Source organism: Schistocerca gregaria, chromosome 2 (assembly GCF_023897955.1).
Source record: "Schistocerca gregaria isolate iqSchGreg1 chromosome 2, iqSchGreg1.2, whole genome shotgun sequence".
In the NCBI taxonomy this organism is placed as follows: Eukaryota; Metazoa; Arthropoda; class Insecta; order Orthoptera; family Acrididae; genus Schistocerca; species Schistocerca gregaria.
This window is the reverse complement of record NC_064921.1, coordinates 926,301,409-926,320,021: the sequence shown is the minus strand read 5'-3', so window position 1 is coordinate 926,320,021 and position 18,613 is coordinate 926,301,409. Positions and strand designations below refer to the sequence as shown.

At 42.9% G+C, this 18,613-nt stretch overlaps 1 protein-coding gene across 1 annotated transcript in view; it reads left to right on the top strand.

The window, feature by feature from the left end:
• Window positions 1-1,760: 1,760 nt before the first annotated feature.
• Window positions 1,761-18,613, top strand: part of LOC126335354 (monocarboxylate transporter 12-like) — a 576,599-nt gene continuing 559,746 nt past the window's right edge. The window contains exon 1 of the mRNA XM_049998541.1: window positions 1,761-1,854. The gene's annotated coding sequence lies outside the window, so the exon portion shown is untranslated. The remainder of the gene's footprint in view (window positions 1,855-18,613) is intronic.

Sequence of the window (18,613 nt, the reverse complement as noted above, 5' to 3'; positions counted from 1 at the left end):
GTTACTTTCTTTACCTTATGTTAAAATAGAGACATAATTTCTCGTTACCAGGAGAGGAATCGCAGGAATTGTTCGCGACCCAACTGACGACGAGCAAGCAGAGCTGCAAATATGATCACGCGGTGATTTTTTATGATTTTACTTTAGAGCATGCGCCCGATTTTCAAACCTTCCCTGTCGCGTGCTGATGTCGTACGATGGTTGGATGACCATAGTTCATCACATCTGGTAGGTCTCGAGTACACTGACAGGGATCATTATGGGTTAAGGTGTTGAAACGATTTTCATCACACCCCGGAGGTCTTTCTCAGCGTGGAGGGTCAATATTGTCAAAACGAACCTCCTTAAGACGAGAAATCCATTTTGTAGCCATGTTCCGCCCGGCGCTATTATCTCCATACATGACGTAAATGTTCTGGCTGCCTCCGCTGTTGCCACCCCTCTATTGAACTCAAACACAGGAATATATCAGAAATGTACCGATTTATCTACCTGGTTCTCCAGCCATTAACTGCAAATGACAACAAACAATCCTGTTGGCAGAACATCGGCAAATGAGCATTGTAGAAGAGTTCGAAAATACCGCTTCAGTTGTAAATTACTTTATTTCCACATGATCGGTCGTGTGAAAATAAAGTAATTTACAACTGAAACGGTATTTTCAACCTCTGCTACAAATGGCAAAATGATAATATGTAAACTCAAATATCAACAGGGCGCTGCAAATGGAAAATAACCGCAGATAAATAAACCCATAGCTAAAAGGAACTTGTTAAACTTCGGTTACACGATAAATAAGTCTAATCTAAAAGCCGTAAATTCAACTAAATACCTAGGCATTAGAGTTACAAACAACTTAGTTTTGGAAAGAATATATAGAAAATGTTATGGGGAAGGCTAACCAAAGGCTGCGTTTTATTGTCAGCACACTTAGAAAATGTAACAGACCTACTAAGGAGACTGCCTACACTACACTTGTCCGTCCTCTTTTAGAATACTATTGCGCTGTGTGGGATCCTTACCAGATAGGACTGACGGAGTGCATTGAGAAAGTTCAAAGAAAGGCAGCACGTTTGGTATTATTGGAGAGAGTGTCACAGAAATGATACAGGATTTGGGCTGTAAATCATTAAAAGAAAGGCGTTTTTCGTTGCTGCGGAATCTTCTCACGAAATTCCAATCACTAACTTTCTCCTCCGAATGCGAAAATATTTTGTTGGCACCGACCTACATAGGGCGGAATGATTACCACGATAAAGAAAGGGAAATCAGAGCTCGTACCGAAAGATATAGGTGTTCATTCTGTGCGCGCGCTATACGAGATTGGAATAATAGAGAACTGTGAAGGTGGTTCAATGAAACTTCTGCAGGGCACTTAAATGTGATTTTCAGAGAATCCATCTAGATGTAGATGTAGAAACGGGAATAACAACATGCAAAACCAAAACACTATGAACTTATGCTCCAACTTAGTATATTTCCACGGCTTACGTAACACAGAGTACAATGTGGACACAGAGACAGTGACTGATTGCAGATGCGGCGACGACTGACCGCAGTGCATTGGTGTATTGCAGGCGCGATGACGGGTCCCGCGCCGTGAGGGTCCCCTCGTCGGCGCCGCCATGCTGGTGGGGGCGGCTGAGGGCCCCTCGCCCCCGGACTCGCCGGACTCGCTGGCGGAGCGCGGCTGCCCCTGGCCGCCCCCGCCGCCGCCCCCGCCGCCCCCAGCGATGGCGCACCAGCCGCGGGTGCGCGCCGTCTGCAGCGGCAGCCTGCGCAGCCGGCTCGCCTCCAGCCACAGCCAGGCCACCATCACCAGCCACACGCACTCCGCCGGCAGCTTCCGCAAAGGTCAGTGCCTCGACACGTGCTGCTGTCACCAACTGACTACTGGAACTTCTTAGAGAACGAGTTATTCCTTGATAGTATCCCTGCACATGCATAGTCCACAATCTACTGCACAAGAGACCCTTCTTTTCATTATAACCTGGAGAAAAAAAGAAAGAAAGAAAAGATGAAGCTGTAACCTTGAAATCTGGCAATGGCGTGAGCCCTTCTCTACGTAGTCTCCCATCACAGCGACATATGTTTCCAAACGATCGACGATCCAAAATAACAAGAAACATTTTATATTTTCCTTCATGTGAGTGGTCCTCTAGAAAAATTGAGCTTCATTGCGATAAATTATAACAGTGCTTGATTTAATATTACGATAAATTTCGTAACTGTAATTCACAAAGAAGTCTGCATTTCGGGTGTTCGAGTATTAAATTGAACCACGAATATCACCTTTGCTCATTCCTAAATACCTGATACGACTTAGTTTCTTCATCCGATGAAGAAGGAAGTAGTTAGCGTATGCCATATTGGAATACTGGGGAGTGAGGCAAGCAATATGTGTTGAAACGTCCCCTTACAACAATTGTACATCACTGTACTTAAACTGACACACAATATTTTTTAGCGCAACGCAATCTGAATTTCAATAATCCCTACGAAAGAATGGCCCTGACTGACATTAACCTATACGTTTCACAAATCACTTACCTCACAAAAATCTTCGTTACTCAAGCTACTGCAACACCGCGAGCGCCACTACTGCCAGCTAAATGAAAGATTCAAGCTACGAAGGCACTGACTACTGATAGGCATAGTTAGCAAATGAAAGATTTTAATACAGAACAAACAATGTATTTACCTTAATAGTCATTATATATACATATATATATATATATATATATATATATATATATATATATATATATATATATATATATCAGTTAATGACATAAATTCTTACAAATTTCAAATCTCCGCCATCTCTCTCCCCACGTCCACCACTGCTGGCGGCTCACCTCCAACTGCGCAACGCTACGCGCTGTTAGCATCCAGCTGCCGCTGCCCAACACTACAATGGCAGACAACACTGCAAACCAGCCACAGACTGCACACTGCACAGCCAGTGATTTTCATACAGAGCGCTGCGTGGCGGCGGCGTTACCAATAAAAAAACCTACGTAGCCTACTTACAGTGTGACCAGCGACAACATTTGTGACTATCCTGTATGGAATGAGCTAGGGCGTCGTCGTGGAGCAAAAAGTTTGCCAAATTTTCTTGAGGCTTCATCTTGACAGTTTCCCGTAATGTCATTAAGTGAGTGGCATTGTATGCTTTATGAAGCACCCGCCAGGTTAGCCGAGCGTTAACGCGCTGTTTCCTGGACTCGGCTAGGCGCGCTGGCCCCGGATCGAATCCGGGCGGTGGATTAACGACGAGGGCCGGTGTGTCGGCCAGCGTGGATGTGGTTTTTAGGCCGTTTTCCGCATCCTCCTAGGTGAATACCGGGCTGGTCCCCACGTCCCGCCTCAGATCCACGGCTCGCAGACATCTGAACACTTTCGCACTTTTCCATGGACTACACTAGCTGCTGACAGTTGGGGTAAACTAATTTCTTCCCAGGGGGTACGGGTGGCGGCAGAAAGGGCATCCGGCCACCCCTTTCCACTAACCTTGCCAAATCCGTTCCTAACAACGCCGACCCTGCGTCAATGCGTTACATGGCACCAGTGAAAGAAGAAAATTGTATGCTCTGTTAAGGTTTTTCCCTTGCAAGCAACATTTGTTACCATCCCACATTGTCCGATGACAGTAGCATATTTTTCTTATAGAACCGCTACCACCTTGCGCAGTGCATTGTTCAAAACTTGGGTCCATGGCTTTGTGGGGTCTGAGCCACATGTGAAGCCTACCATCTGCTCTTACCAACTGAAATCGGGACTTATCTGACCAGCCACGCCGGCTTTGTGCCCGATCGGTTCTAGACGCTTCAGTCCGGAACCTCGCTGCTGCTACGGTCGCAGGTTCGAATCCTGCCTCGGGCATGGATGTGTGTGATGTCCTTAGGTTAGTTAAGTTTAAGTAGTTCTAAGTTAGGGGATTGATGACCTCAGATGCTAAGTCCTATAGTGCTTGGAGCCTTTTGAATTTGACCAGCCACTGTTTTCCGGTAGTCTAGGCTCCAACCGTCATAGTCACGAGACCAGGAGAGGCGACGCCGTGTTGTTAGCAAAGGCACTCGCGTCGATTGCATGCTGCCATAGCCCGTTAGCGCCAAATTTCGCTGCACTGTCCTAATGGATATGTTCGTTGCATGTCCCACATTGATTTATGCAGTTATTGAACACAGTGTTCCTTGTCTGTTAGCACTGACAAGCTACGCACAAGCCACTGCTCTCGTTCGCTATCCGAAGCCCATCGGCCACTGCCTTGTCCGTGGTGAACTGTAATGCCTGAAATTTGGTATTCTCGGCACATTCTTGATAATGCTGATCTCAGAAAAGTGAATTCCATAACGGTTTCAGAAATAGAATGTACCCAGCATCTAGCTCCACCTACAATTCCGCGTTCAAAGTCTATTAATTCCCGTCGTCCGGTCATAATCACTTCGGAACTCTTTTCACATGAATCATCTGTGTACAAATGACAGCTCTGGCAGATGCAATACACTTTTATATCTTGTGCTCGCGATTCTATCGCAAACTGTACATTTTGCTGTCACCTCAGTGAATTATGCTTACGAAATTTATCATAACATTTTATTATCCATTAAATCAAGCACTGTTATAATGTATCGGAATGAAGCTCAATTTTTCATAGAGGACCACTCACATGAAGTAAAATACAAAATGTTTCTTCTTATTTAGGCGATGTGCCATACCCGTAATTTTTACAAGACTCTGTTTCAAAATTATGTACAATAATACACAATTACGTTTTTCCGTAAATTTTTCTAATCCCAAGAGGAGTGTTTTCTTTGTAACTGTTCGCTCATGTGTGGAAAAAACTATGTATAAAAGTTACTGGTTCTAGAATAACGTAGAACTTCATGCTGTAACATATCGTTTATCATACGCACCAAAGGTAGATAGCCTTTGTCATGAGCTTGAGTGGTACAGTCTTTGTCTACACGCGCAGTTTTAATTCTTTGTCCTGTGGACAGAATGTGCGCCAAGTAAAACTTTATTATGTTGGAAACTGTTATTTGTACTGAAACTGCATTCGGGATGTTTTACGAACTTGTTCATTGAGGGCAGTGTCAGTAGACTCTCTTTAGCGAGCTACAGAAAGCTGATACACAAATTTCATTGTTTTATCATGCCTGGAAGGAAAAAAAGGATGAATGTGTGAAAAGAGTCTTCAATAATAGTCGACAAACCTGGATCTTTACATTATATCCTACAGAAATAGTAGTTTGGAGCCACAAATACATTCATGGGGAAGATGATAAATACAATTTTTGGTCCACCATTCACTTTATAACCGTTTTTTAGCATTTCTGTTTATCGTACAGTATAACTACGCATTTACATAGCTATATGACTAGTTGAAAATAACACAATTAATTACCAACAAATGATTTTTCAATGGACATAAGGAGCAGCATTCTAGAACCCTACGCCCTCAATCTTGTTGATTGTATTCCAACCTACGGCTTCCCATACAGTGTTGACTCATTACAGCTCCTTCTAGCACTATGCAAGATACTCTCTGGTGTCTTATAATATTTCCAGTCACCTTGCTCCTTTCCCCTGTGAGTATTTTCCACACGCCTGACAGAAAAGTGAAGCACCAAGAAGGGAACGAAATGAAACTTCACAGGTGTTCAATACTGTTTCTGTGATTACAAAATCGAATGAAAATTACAAAGAACTTGGAATTAGGAGCCCAGTTTTTCAGTATGTATTCAAAAACTGATTCTTTTGGGAAGGCGTGCGCACTACCTGGATTTCAGAACACTTATCCTATCATCAGGTGCTACTTAAATGCGCACGACAAAACCGTACTAGTCATGCAGAAAAATTAAAGACTTGAAACGTTTTGTAGTACCTTGAAGATTGGATTAGTATCCCGAATCACGGGTACTCTACATGCCTTTATGCAAATACATCAACTTTGTAATTACAACTGCAGTGAATACTTGGTCTCGAAACAGCCCACATGTACTTACTGTAAGTGGCTGCTGTAACAAATGTTTGTTTTTGTACTAGTACACTGGGCTAGAAATACTGTATAGATTTCAGTTTGTTTCCTCTACAATAACATTATCTACCAGTATTTGAACAGAGATTCAAATTAAATGAAAAAAATTATTGCACCTTAAAATACTAATTATGCCATACAATTTGTTTTCGTAATTAAAGATGAAAACTATTTCATGTTTCTTTTCCTGAAAGTTCTAAATTTTTTTAATGCTTTCAGAATCCAGATAGTAGGCTAATATAAAACATTCATGAAAGACATACAAAAGTTAATTTCACTCTGACCTGCAAAATAACGTGAGTTGTAAGTTCTCAGCGTATCTTCCTTTTTCTTGGTGCGATTATTTCTCAGTCCGCCGTTAGCGTTTAAATGTCTCTAGACGTGGCGCTGTGCATCAGAGGTGCTCTCTGACGGCAAATATTGTAACAGTTGCTCTGTTTCACATCAGAGTTTACAGATCTTGCTCCGTTTCGGATGATCTGTATTGGAAAAAAGAAAATGCTTTAGAATGTTATTTTATATCTATGCATACATACGTTACTTATTCCCAGAGAAAAATGAAAGAGAGCCAAAATTTTTACGTAATAGTTTCACGTGTCAGTGGTATGTACGACGTACTAACAAGCTACCCTCCTAGAGCCGTAATTACTGTTATTTTATGGTACTATTAAAATTGTATACGTGGCTGCGTTTTAGCAGCGGTGCACATACAAACTTGATAGAAATAAAAATAATAATGGAGAATAACAGCACACTATCTGCAGAATTAAAGGATATTAACCTTTTAATATGGTTTCGACAAATATAAATATGTCTTCTTCAGAAGGAAAACGTACTTCTTTTTTACAATTTACAACTTAACGTCCATATATTTGTATGGTGCTTTGGATACCTGGGCATCTCCATTTCCCTTCTGAAGAACAAATATCAATGTTTACCGAACCATGGCAAAGGGTTAAAAATGTTCATTTCTGCAAATGGCTGGCTGTATTTTCCAATTTTATCAATTTGCTTTGTACGCCATTGCTGAATCGGAGCTATGTTTAAAATTCCAAAATTTATACTTACCTAGTAATCGAAAGTCGCATCCAAATTACATGGAAGTTAATTTGGAAATTGGGAAAGCAGGTCCGCTTTACTTCTGAAGTAGACGGATTGAACATTGTCGGAAACAGGGCAAAGGGTGAATAAACCTTTAATTCTGCAACTGGTACGCTGTTATTTCCTAATTCTACCAAGTGAAACGCAATACTTTTAATCCCAATTACGAGTCATCCCTTTTCAATTGCAACTGCTTCGGGCATTATCTACGTAAACAATTAAGTAAAACGCAGTTTTTATCTTAATCAAGAGATATAAACTGAAACATTTAATGTCATCCATGACCCAATCGCTATGCACCTACGATTGCTTAATTACTCTGACCATAACCGCATCTCTCCTTCACAGTTAGTCTTTTTGTTTATGATGGCCAGTGAGTATACATGTTTCCAACCACGGTGAACTGATGTCATATGTACTGCCTTCGCCCGGCCCATCTCATTGAGCACTTCTGCCTGTAACGAAGGAATTTTCTTTATGTTGGTGCTAGGGCTGAACAGTGGCTGAACCAAACTCACGGTGTACGAGACTGATACACAAGTACCTTCTTTCCACCCCTGTGTTGTAAGAGGACAAATCCTTTTGTTTTAGAATGTCCAAAGGGATTCATGACTGTGGTTATCGAAGGCAGTTCTCCTCAGAAAAATGTGACATACGGTGAATTCTATGATTTCCTTTCTTTATAACAAATCCATTTGTTACTTATTTGTGCCCGGCCCGAACAAAGGACCAGATGTTTCTCCATTAGTGTGTTCAGTCATACTTTAAATCAGACTCTTTACAACAACTGTTCCAAATGAGTGGCATTCCATAAAATGCACACTTGTCTCTAATGAAGAGTGTATACCTCGGATCTTTCCAGTTGCGTGTATTATTTTGATCACTTGTCACTGACATCGCCGTCTCAGCTGTTACTTTTGCCACACGCAGTTCTAGTCAAAATTACCTCCATATTGAGAGTTCCCTACATTCTGGGTCGCACCATCTCTCCCGATTCTTTCTGGTGGACACTGCGCTATATCCAGGGAGTAACGGAACAGCTTAAATCACTTAGTAAAGGCAAGCCCTCCGGTCAAGAATGTATACCAGTCAGGTTCCTGTCAGAGTATGCTGGTAAAATAGCTCCATATATAGCAATTATATACAAACCACTCACTCACAGAACGATCCGTACCCAAAGACTGGAAAATTGCTCAAGTCGCCCCAATACGCAAAAAGGGAAGTAAGAGTAATCCGCTGAAATACAGGCATGTATCACTAACGTCGATTTGCAGTAGGGATTTGGAACATACGCTGTATTCGAACATTATGAAGTTCCTCGAAGAAAACGATTTATTAATACATAGTCACACATTTTCAGAAAATATCGTTCTTGTGAAACACAAATAGCTCTTTATACTCATGAAGTAATAAGTGCTATCAACAGGGGATGTCAAATTGATTCCATATTTTTAGATTTCTAGAAGGGTTTCGACACCGTTCCTCAGAAGCGTCTTCTAACCAAACTGCGTGCCAACGGAATCACCTGAGTTGTGTGACTGGATTCGTTATTTCCTGTCATAAAGGTCACAGTTCGCAGTAATAGACGGAAAGTCATCGAGTAAAACAGAAGTAATATCCGGCGTTCCCCAAGAAAGTCTTATAGGCCCTATACTGTTCCGGATCTATATTAACGACATAGGAGACAATTTGGGTAGCCTTCTTAGATTGTTTGCAGATGATGCTGTCATTTACCCTCTTGTAAAGTCATCAGATGATCAAAACGACTTGAAAAATGATTGAGATAAGATATCTATATGATGCGAAAAGTGGCAATTGACCCTGAGTAAGGAAAAGTGTGGAGTTAGTCATATGAATACTAAAAGAAATCAGCTTAATTTCGATTAGGCGATAAGTCACACACATCTGAAGGCTGTAAATTCAACTAAATACTTAGGGATTAGAATTACAAATAACCTAGATTGGAACGATCACGTAGATGATATTGTGGGAAGAGCAAACCAAAGACTGCGATTCATTGGCAGAACACTTAGAGAGTGCAACCGGTCTACTAGAGAGACGGTTTACTCTATGCTTGTCCGCCCTATTCTGGAGTATTGCTGTGCGGTGTGGGATCCGCATCAGGTGGGAATGACGGATGACATTGAAAAAGTACAAAGAAGGGCAGCTCGTTTTGTATTATCGTCAAATAGAGGAGATAGTGTCACAGACATGATACGTGAATTGGAGTGGCAATCATTAAAACAGAGGCGTTTTTTCTTGCGACTGGATCTCATGAAATTTCTATCACCAGTTTTCTACTCCTATTGCGAAAACATTCTGTTGGTACCCACCTACATAGGGAGAAATGATCATCACGATAAAATAAGAGAAATCAGGGCTCGCACCGAAAAATTTAAGTGCTCGTTTCTCCCGCGTGCCGTTCGAGGGTGGAGGTGTTTCATTGAACCCTCTGCCAGGTACCTTATTGTGAATAGCAGAGTAATGACGTATATGTAGATATTGTTCTCCCTGGAACACCCCGTGCATCAGCAGCTGCTTGTTGTTGTTACAGGCTGTGGCAAACCGCTGCGATACATGTACTGAACACGGTGTAAACCATCAGTTTTACCATTTTGTGTTAAGGTCAGCAAACAACGGACAGATGGTCTTCAGCATCTCTGATCCCCGTCTTCTCACGAAGTAACGTAGAGCTGACAAGTGCACAAGGAGATGCTCCTAGGTTTACACAGTGTAGAGGGTTCGATGTGCCCTGGTGGAAGACAGTGAGCTGGAGTGAGTTAAAAGCTGCTCAATCAATGTAGAATCCCTTGGCATGCAATGTAATGTGGGTAGAGAGGTGTACAAATTTTCCTCCCATCGCCCGCCCCTATCTCCACTGCAACCATAAAAGCAGCTCAACCTGCGCCAACGAAAACACAAAAGTACGTGTATACTGATGTACAGTGGCTAAAGCAAGCAAACTTATGTTTTCGCTGTAGAAGTCCGCAAACAGGGCGTTTCGCCCGCTCGTACTCACTGTAGCCCACCGTGCTCGGGCATGGCTTGCCCGAGTACGAATGCTGGAACCGAGCAGGCTGTGGCCGAACTTGGCGTCATGGACAGAACATGCCAGAGGCTGCCAGGTCTGGTGCTCTCGCTGCTCTGCTCTTGTGACCGTTTTAGTAGCACCTCTGTGTGTCAGTTGGTTGGTGCCGCTCCTAACAAAATCCCACCAGCTACTGGAACAACACTCATGTCACTTTATTATTCCTGAATGGTAGTGGGTAATAACGACACCGTTATGTTCCATAAGAGGAAAGGCCGTGCTTTATGCAATAACGAAAGTTTGGAAACATTTTAGAGTTTCACAGGAAGACTATGTAACTATCAATTTTTGTTTGTCTCATAATGAAAAATCACGTTTCTGTTTTTTGTAACACCATCTGTTTTATTGATTCAAATGTACGTATGTGAACATGAACACGTAACAAATTAGAAATCTAACAAGAACAAAATTGTGTCCAAATTATTCCCAATTGGCGTCGTTACAATGAATCGATTCGTTTCGGATCGAGTTTGCTTCTTCTCTCCTAAAATACGCTGAAATTTCTTTCACTATACATACTTGAGGCTGGAACACAAACCATTCTTCTCGCCGAATTTGCTAGGTCGGAAAAGAGCCTACTGTTAAGCTTTCACCTCTCAAACAGATATTTGTCGTCATGACTATCAAAAGTGGTTCAAATGGCTCTGAGCACTATGGGACTTAACTTCTGTGGTCATCAGTCCCCTAGAACTTAGAACTACTTAAACCTAACTAACCTAAGGACATCACACACATCCATGTCCGAGGCAGGATTCGAACCTGTGATCGTAGCGGTCGCGCGGTTCCAGACGGTAGCGCCTAGAACCGCTCGGCCACCCCGGCCGGCTCATGACTATCCATTCGTGTTAAATGAAAGTCAAGTTATTAGGGAGAGTGAGTGTGACGTGGCCTAAAATCCAGTCACTCAAAACACAAAGATTTTCATTTTCTTGACTGCCGAGAGCGGTAGACATTCTCTCAACAGTCATAACAAAAATATTTAAAGATATAACAAAAACAGAGTAAGCTATCACTGCGAGTTTATAATTTTGTTTCGCCTTATCAGAAACTGATATTTCATCACTCATTTGACCCACAGCACTCCATCAGACACAGACATCACTTCCATAATCGGAAGGACGGTCACAGAATTGTTACTATTCTGTGCAAGGTCGGAATTTCGACTTTCTCATCTGCAAGATGTTTCAACACCCCTAGTATCTGTAGTTAACAGCCGACAACACAACCGCTGTACTATACTACAAAATACCTATGACACTGAAACCGTCGTTTTGGAATTAAGCGCAATTTTCATTTGCTGAACACGCAGCGCGTCTACAGTAATTTGAACGTATGTACTTCTATGTCTTCGGGCCCTGTATTACAATGACTTTTCAGTTTGTCTACACATAAAGAAACAAACTGAATTATTTGGATACTTCCTGCCTTTCAACATTCCTAAAGCACCTTTGAATGGCTCTAAAATGTTACGAGGTCTTTTGCAGTGTCGTTGTCGTAAACAGTAAGTTTTTCAGAGATTCCTCTCTCCCGAAGCAGTTCTATGATTTTCTCGTTCTGCCTTTCTACTCGGTGTAGCATTCTAAACTGTCCGTTTGTTTCTTGAAGCTTGTCTGCATCGAATTCATACCACCAGTTCTCTTCATTAAACGAACACTATCTTTACTGATAAGTCGTGGAATACACCACTCCAAGACCATTTGTTAAACTTCAACCAACACGTGTTTCACGACTGTGTTCAAAACATGTGTAGTGCATGCATAATTCTGAAAGGATTGCATTGCCCTTTCCACATTAGTGACATGGTCAGTGGCAAATGAAATATTGGGGATTAACTCCTAACAATCTGGATAATTTTTTCCTCGATTTAGCTCTTAATAAATTTCCCATATTTTTTTCTACTCAGGTAAGTGAGCTGCCACCAATGAGATATTTCGCAGTGCCTAATATTTATAAGCATAGTGTGCAGTGCTACATAGGTGACACATTTTCCTACATCTGTAGGTACATGTATTCGCCGTACATCCACACGCATTCGCGCCTATGGCCTGCATAATGCTGCACATCATACTAGCTCGTACTTAGTCGTCTTGTCTTTCAGTGTTTCGTGCTACCATCATTGGATGAGGCAAAATATTGGAAGCGTCTACGTGTCCCAAGTCTAAACCTACATTTACTAGCTCATATAAAGCGAAAAATCCTTCACTTAATGTTAATGTAAATGTTCGAAGGTGTCTGGCATACATTTCTACGCACCTTTACGATTACTGTAGCTTCCATTAAAACTGCTAATGCCTCAGAAAATACGCTCTGTCCTGTTATGCAGATGTATGCCTTCAGATGTAAGTCTTTATCAGTCGCTAATGACAATTCTCTCAAACACTGACAAAACCACCGCCTTTCCCATTCAGGAAATATTACTTCTAATCACGTTTCGCTTTCACGCGCTCCTTTATATCGCGTTGATGTGCCACAGTCCTACAACGGACGACTGAGTGGCGCTTGGGGACGTTTAGTAGACGGCCGGGCAATTCGAGCGTCAAGGAAGTGGAGTGTGGTTGTCCCCTCAGTCCAAAGCGGCTGTATTGACACCTAATGAAATTACGTGGAACTAAGTCTACATCTACATCTACATTCATACTCCGCAAGCCACCCAACGGTGTGTGGCGGAGGGCACTTTACGTGCCACTGTCATTACCTCCCTTTTCTCTTCCAGTCGCGTATGGTTCGCGGGAAGAACGACTGTCTGAAAGCCTCCGTGCGCGTTCGAATCTCTCTAATTTTACATTCGTGATCTCCACGGGAAATATAAGTAGGGGAAAGCAATATATTCGATACCTCATCCAGAAACGCACCCTCTCGAAACCTGGCGAGCAAGCTACACCGAGATGCAGAGCGCCTCTCTTGCAGAGTCTGCCACTTGAGTTTGCTAAACATCTCCTTAACGCTATCACGTTTACCAAATAACCCTGTGACAAAAAGCGCCGCTCTTCTTTGGATCTTCTCTATCTCCTCCGTCAACCCGATCTGGTACGGATCCCACACTGATGAGCAATACTCAAGTATAGGTCGAACGAGTGTTTTGTAAGACACCTCCTTTGTTCATGGACTACATTTTCTAAGGACTCTCCCAATGAATCTCAACCTGGTACCCGCCTTACCAACAATTAATTTTATATGATCATTCCATTTCAAATCGTTCCGCACGCATACTCTCAGATATTTAACAGAAGTAACTGCTACCAGTGTTTGTTCCGCTATCATATAATCATACAATAAAGGATCCTTCTTTCTATGTATTCGCAATATACTACATTTTTCTACGTTAAGGGTCAGTTTCCACTCCCTGGACCAAGTGCCTATCCGCTGCAGATCTTCCTGCATTTCGCTACAATTTTCTAATGCTGCAACTTCTCTGTATACTACAGCATCATCCGCGAAAAGCCGCATGGAACTTCCGACACTATCTACTAGGTCAGTGCTATACGAGCGAGCATAAAAGTGATATGCTGACTTCTTGGGGCCATCGAGATAAACCAACTTGTGACGTCACACCAATCGGCTAGTCCGCCACACTTCGTGAACTCTCGGCTTCGTGCAGGACCCACCCACTAAAGGTCTTAACTTTGTCATGCGCTATCGAAAACTTGTATGCATTTAAGCATGCAGTCCATAACTATTAAATTTGAAATAGTTACCTGCTCCCCGCAATAGACGGCTGCTGGCACTCTTAAGACCTGCAATCTCACGTGCTGTGACGTAAACGCCACGGCCTGTCTCTTTCGTGAGCCTCGCAGACCTCTATTCCACAAGCCTGACAAGCTTCACGGGAGTCGTTCAGTCTGCTGAACCTGATAACAGGAGCCGCTAAGAATTCAACGCGACAATCCCAGGTATATGCTTGTGTAGTTAGTTTCACTGAGGCTCAGTTATCATAACGGTGGGAGTAGCAAAATGAACAAACCAAATTCAAAGCAGATGCAGGGGAAATGAAGAACTGAGGAATATATACCAGTCACGAAACATAGTACAAGTTCAGCAGGGGAAAACTTGTCGTGTGTTTATGAGGCGTCTTCAAATAAACCGTTAGATCTTTCGCAACGCAAATTCTGTAAAAAGTTACTAAACATTTATTCGGGAACCCCGAGCATGTTACGACATATTTGAAAATCTGAGCAGCTGTGTCCTCGTTCCATAATATTTTGAATGAGCGTAAACACTTAATACTGACAAGTGTATGGAAATGTGTGCTAAGGACGTGGGCAATTTGGCTGTACACAGGCTTTTTAAATTTAGGGAAAACATTGATTGAAATAGGAAAAAAATATTGTTCAGTGGACATTACAAATCAACTTGTGGTGGGATGCAACGTAGGCCGAATAAAGCTTAGTATGAAAGAAAAGCTTCTTCTTACAGACCTGTACTTTTTAGATTAACGTAATTTGAAAGACGTACTTCGTGTTTGCTAATATGTACTTGGGGACGTTAGAATAAATTCAGCGAGCCCGCAATACAAATCCTGGAAAAAGGAATTAAGATTGGTATAGCATGGATCATATTTTTCTGGGAAACAGTAAGGTTAGGGAAAGTAGATTTTCAAAACCTTATTTCCCCCACAAAAAAACATGTATCAGAGGTGAACTGATGACGGTTCGAATTGAGAACAGTCAGTGCTAGCCGAAGGAGAGTGAAGGTGCAGAGAAAACCGGTCATACCGAAATAAAGAAATAATTAAGGCCGAAATACGCAGAAAAGGATAAAAAGGAGAAGTAAATGTTTCACATGGCTCTGAACACTGTGGGACTTAACTTCTGAGGTCATCAGTCCCCCAGAACTTAGAACTACTTAAACCTAACTAACCTAAGTACATCACACACATCCATGCCCGAGGCAGGATTCGAACCTGCGACCGTAGCGGTCGCGTGGTTCAAGACTGTAGCGCCTAGAACCGCTCAGCCACCCCGGCCGGCGGAGAAGTAAAATCGATCATTTCTGGCCTAACGGTGTCCCAAAATGAATATACAAAGTGTTTCACAATTCATTTTACACACTTATAAAGTGTGTAGATGGGACTTAGGCGATCAAGTTTTACACAGGAACCCATGTCCGGAAACATCATCCAACGTCGCTTTAGAGCGTCGAAGTTATAGGCGCTGGCGCCTGTAAATGTGTGTGTTATACAGAATGACTCCGTCATGATGTTACAAACCTTCTAGTGTGATGGAGAAGGGTAGACTTATCAATTTGAGGCAAGAGCCCCTGTACAAAAAAGAAACTAGGCGAAAGTTATAAGTGAAAACCATTCTGATACCTGTGACAATGGAATACATTTACCGGTGCTGCTGTTGCTAAGACTGTAAGATAGCCAACTTTCAGAGGTGGTACTATGGACAAAAACAAGGAAAAAAGTCTGGTAAACATGAGCTCTAAAATGGATAGTTTATGAGCTATGAGCACTTGTTGAATAGAGGTGATGTGTTACACACTAGCTAAGATGAACAAATTCTCGTAGTGCCTTAGGTATGCATTTTAGGGCCGTGATTACAAGATATTTTTTCTCGTTTTGGTGCATACTACCACCTTTGAAATCTGAATACCCTACATTCTTAGCAACAACAGTACCGATACATGAATTCCACTGTCAGACTTCCAGCACGTTTGCGCTTGTAACTTTCGACTCTTTCACTTGCGAATCAGGGACCCTTACCACATTGTGATACATTTATCTGTCCCCATCGTTCTCGAAAGTTTGTAACAACGTCAAAGAATCACCCTGCGTATAGATCGCCTACACCTATGGGTTTGATGCCCTGTAGCGTCGTTGGATGACGTTTTCTGATATGGGTTCATAATATAAAACTTGATCTACTAAGTGCCGTCTACAACCTCTAGAAGTATGTAACATGAATTGTGGAACACCCTGTATAATTGATTGTTGCCTTGTGAACACTCAGGTATTTCATTAAATTTCGAACCCTATACATAACACAATAATGAAAGCATACGGGAAGAACTGCTACGCAGCGTACCACAGTGGAAAGACGGGCAGGAAAGCAAGACTACTTCATCCCGACTGGGCTGGGCATAGCCAGGCTTTTGATGCTGGTAAAGCAGCCTGCCCGTTCTGCTGATAAAGTGCGGCAGGTTGCCTGCCACGCTAACAGGCAGCATGGACAGATTAAAAGGGGAATGTGCATACCTCCAGGTGGGCGTCGACCTACGGACCTCGGCAGCGAAACGTTGCCGTGAAGACGGCTGCAGCTGCTACGCCCAGCACAGCCCGGGCGCGGCGCGACCTTGCGCGGTAAACATTCTCGGCCGCGCTACGTCAGGAGCTGATGCGGCCGACTAGCTCTGCCGGCAGCCTGTCGCAGCCGTGGCGGGTGACGGCAGCGTAGAATTCCGGGCACCGAACCCCGGTCCCTCCCCTGGCTGGCGGTGTCTTCTGGTGACTGGGAGGGCCTCAGTTCGACTTAAGGCCTATCATAGCCGCGGTTGAACCCCCTGACAGGCGTTGCTGTCAGGAGGAACTGAACGGCAGCGGGGCCGTGGCGCCCAGCAGGTGCCACACCGCACTGCTGCACCCGCGTGTTGCGGCAACTGCTCCTCTTACCCTCTTACCTAGGCTCAGGATGTTACAGTAGACACACTAGGCATACTATGCAAGAGCAAAACAGTGATTATCTTGCAATGAACTCGTATTTTTCAGCGTCGGCTTCTGCAAATGATTTCATTGCCGCTTTCAACTTCTTAGCAAGTCATCATCAATTAATATTTTTAAGGAGGAGGAGGATATTGGTGTTTAACGTCCCATCGACAACGAGGTCATAAAAGACGGAGCACAAGCTCTGATTAAGGAAGGATGGGAAAGGAAGTCGGCCGTGCCTTTTCAAACGAACCATCCCAGCAATTGCCTGGAGTGATCTAGGAAAATCACGGAAAACCTAAATCGAGATGGCTGGACGCGGGATTGAACCGTCGTTGCCCCGAATGCGAGTCCAGTGTGCTAACCACTACGCCACCTCGCTCGGTTAATATGTTGAAGGAACTGTGAAAAACGTGGATAGTAAAATAGTAGGAAATCAAATTATAAATAAAATATCTTCTATACACAACTATGTCCACTTGACTGCCTTCTGCTTACTCAAGTAACAGTTCTGAAATATGGGGTGTCCCACGTAAGCCCGAGATTCAAGTAACAATGAACTAAAAAGGATAGACAATATTAACGTGAAGAAACCACATGTAGCTTCATGCTTATAAGAGATGCTTGAAGTGGTGGCCATGGGCATCTGGGAATCGCTGACGCAGTGATGTTGCTAATTTCTCTGTTAGTGTTTAAGATCGTCTGCTGTGCCCGAACTGTCAGTATACACATTGCTTTTTAATATGTCGCACGCCGGCCGCAGTGGCCATGCAGTTCTAGGCGCTTCAGTCTGGAACCGAGCGATGTGTGTGATGTCCTTAGGTTAGTTAGGTTTAATTACTTCTAAGTTCTATGGGACTGATGACCTCAGATGTTAAGTCCCATAGTGGTCAGAGACATCTGAACCAATATGTCGCACGATGTTAAGTCCTGCGACGTTGGGGGCAAGAGACCTCCACTGATAAGGTTGTCTTCTTCAGGAAAACTGGTGACGTGGGCCATACTTCGGTTCGATATGTTAGTGGTTGCTACATCTTGTTATAATACTGAATACAACTTCTCTTCATCTGTCAGATGTCCATAGTAATAGTCAAAGATCTCAACATATTTGGGACTGTATAAGGTGTGTGTGGTGTGCATACTGTAAGACCTTCAGTACACACACCATCAGATTATTTGACTTGTCGCTCTAACGAAGTAGGCGAGTGGCAACAATTTGTCTCGTGGTCTTATCGTGGCGTGTTTATCTTCTACCATTAGGTCAGACGATAGAAATGCCACTTGCACGCTTAGAGTATCAGATTGACAGTGACCAACTTTAAACAGGACTTGATTCACTTTCACACACATTTATTAAAATAATAACAAGTATAAAAATTACTTAACTTGGTTCTGGATGCTATTTACAATTGACAATCTGAAGTTCCTTTGGTGTTGGTACGTTATTCTTATTCTCACATATATCTCCAATACTTGACAAAAGGGTCTATACATTTATCTTCATGGCTATGTACAGGCATATGGTAATCTTATTAGGCGCAGACTGAAACTTGACTATAGACTGGTACAGACTAATGCAGACTGATACAGACTGGTGCAGACAAATGCAGACTGACCAATCGGAGGTCTGTACACTCGTTATAATACCTCGCGCATTCATGTATCACTGCGTGAGTGTGATCCGTGAGGAAAGAGGTTCTACGTTAGCAGCAATCTCCTTGGCTGCGTTACATAGTAA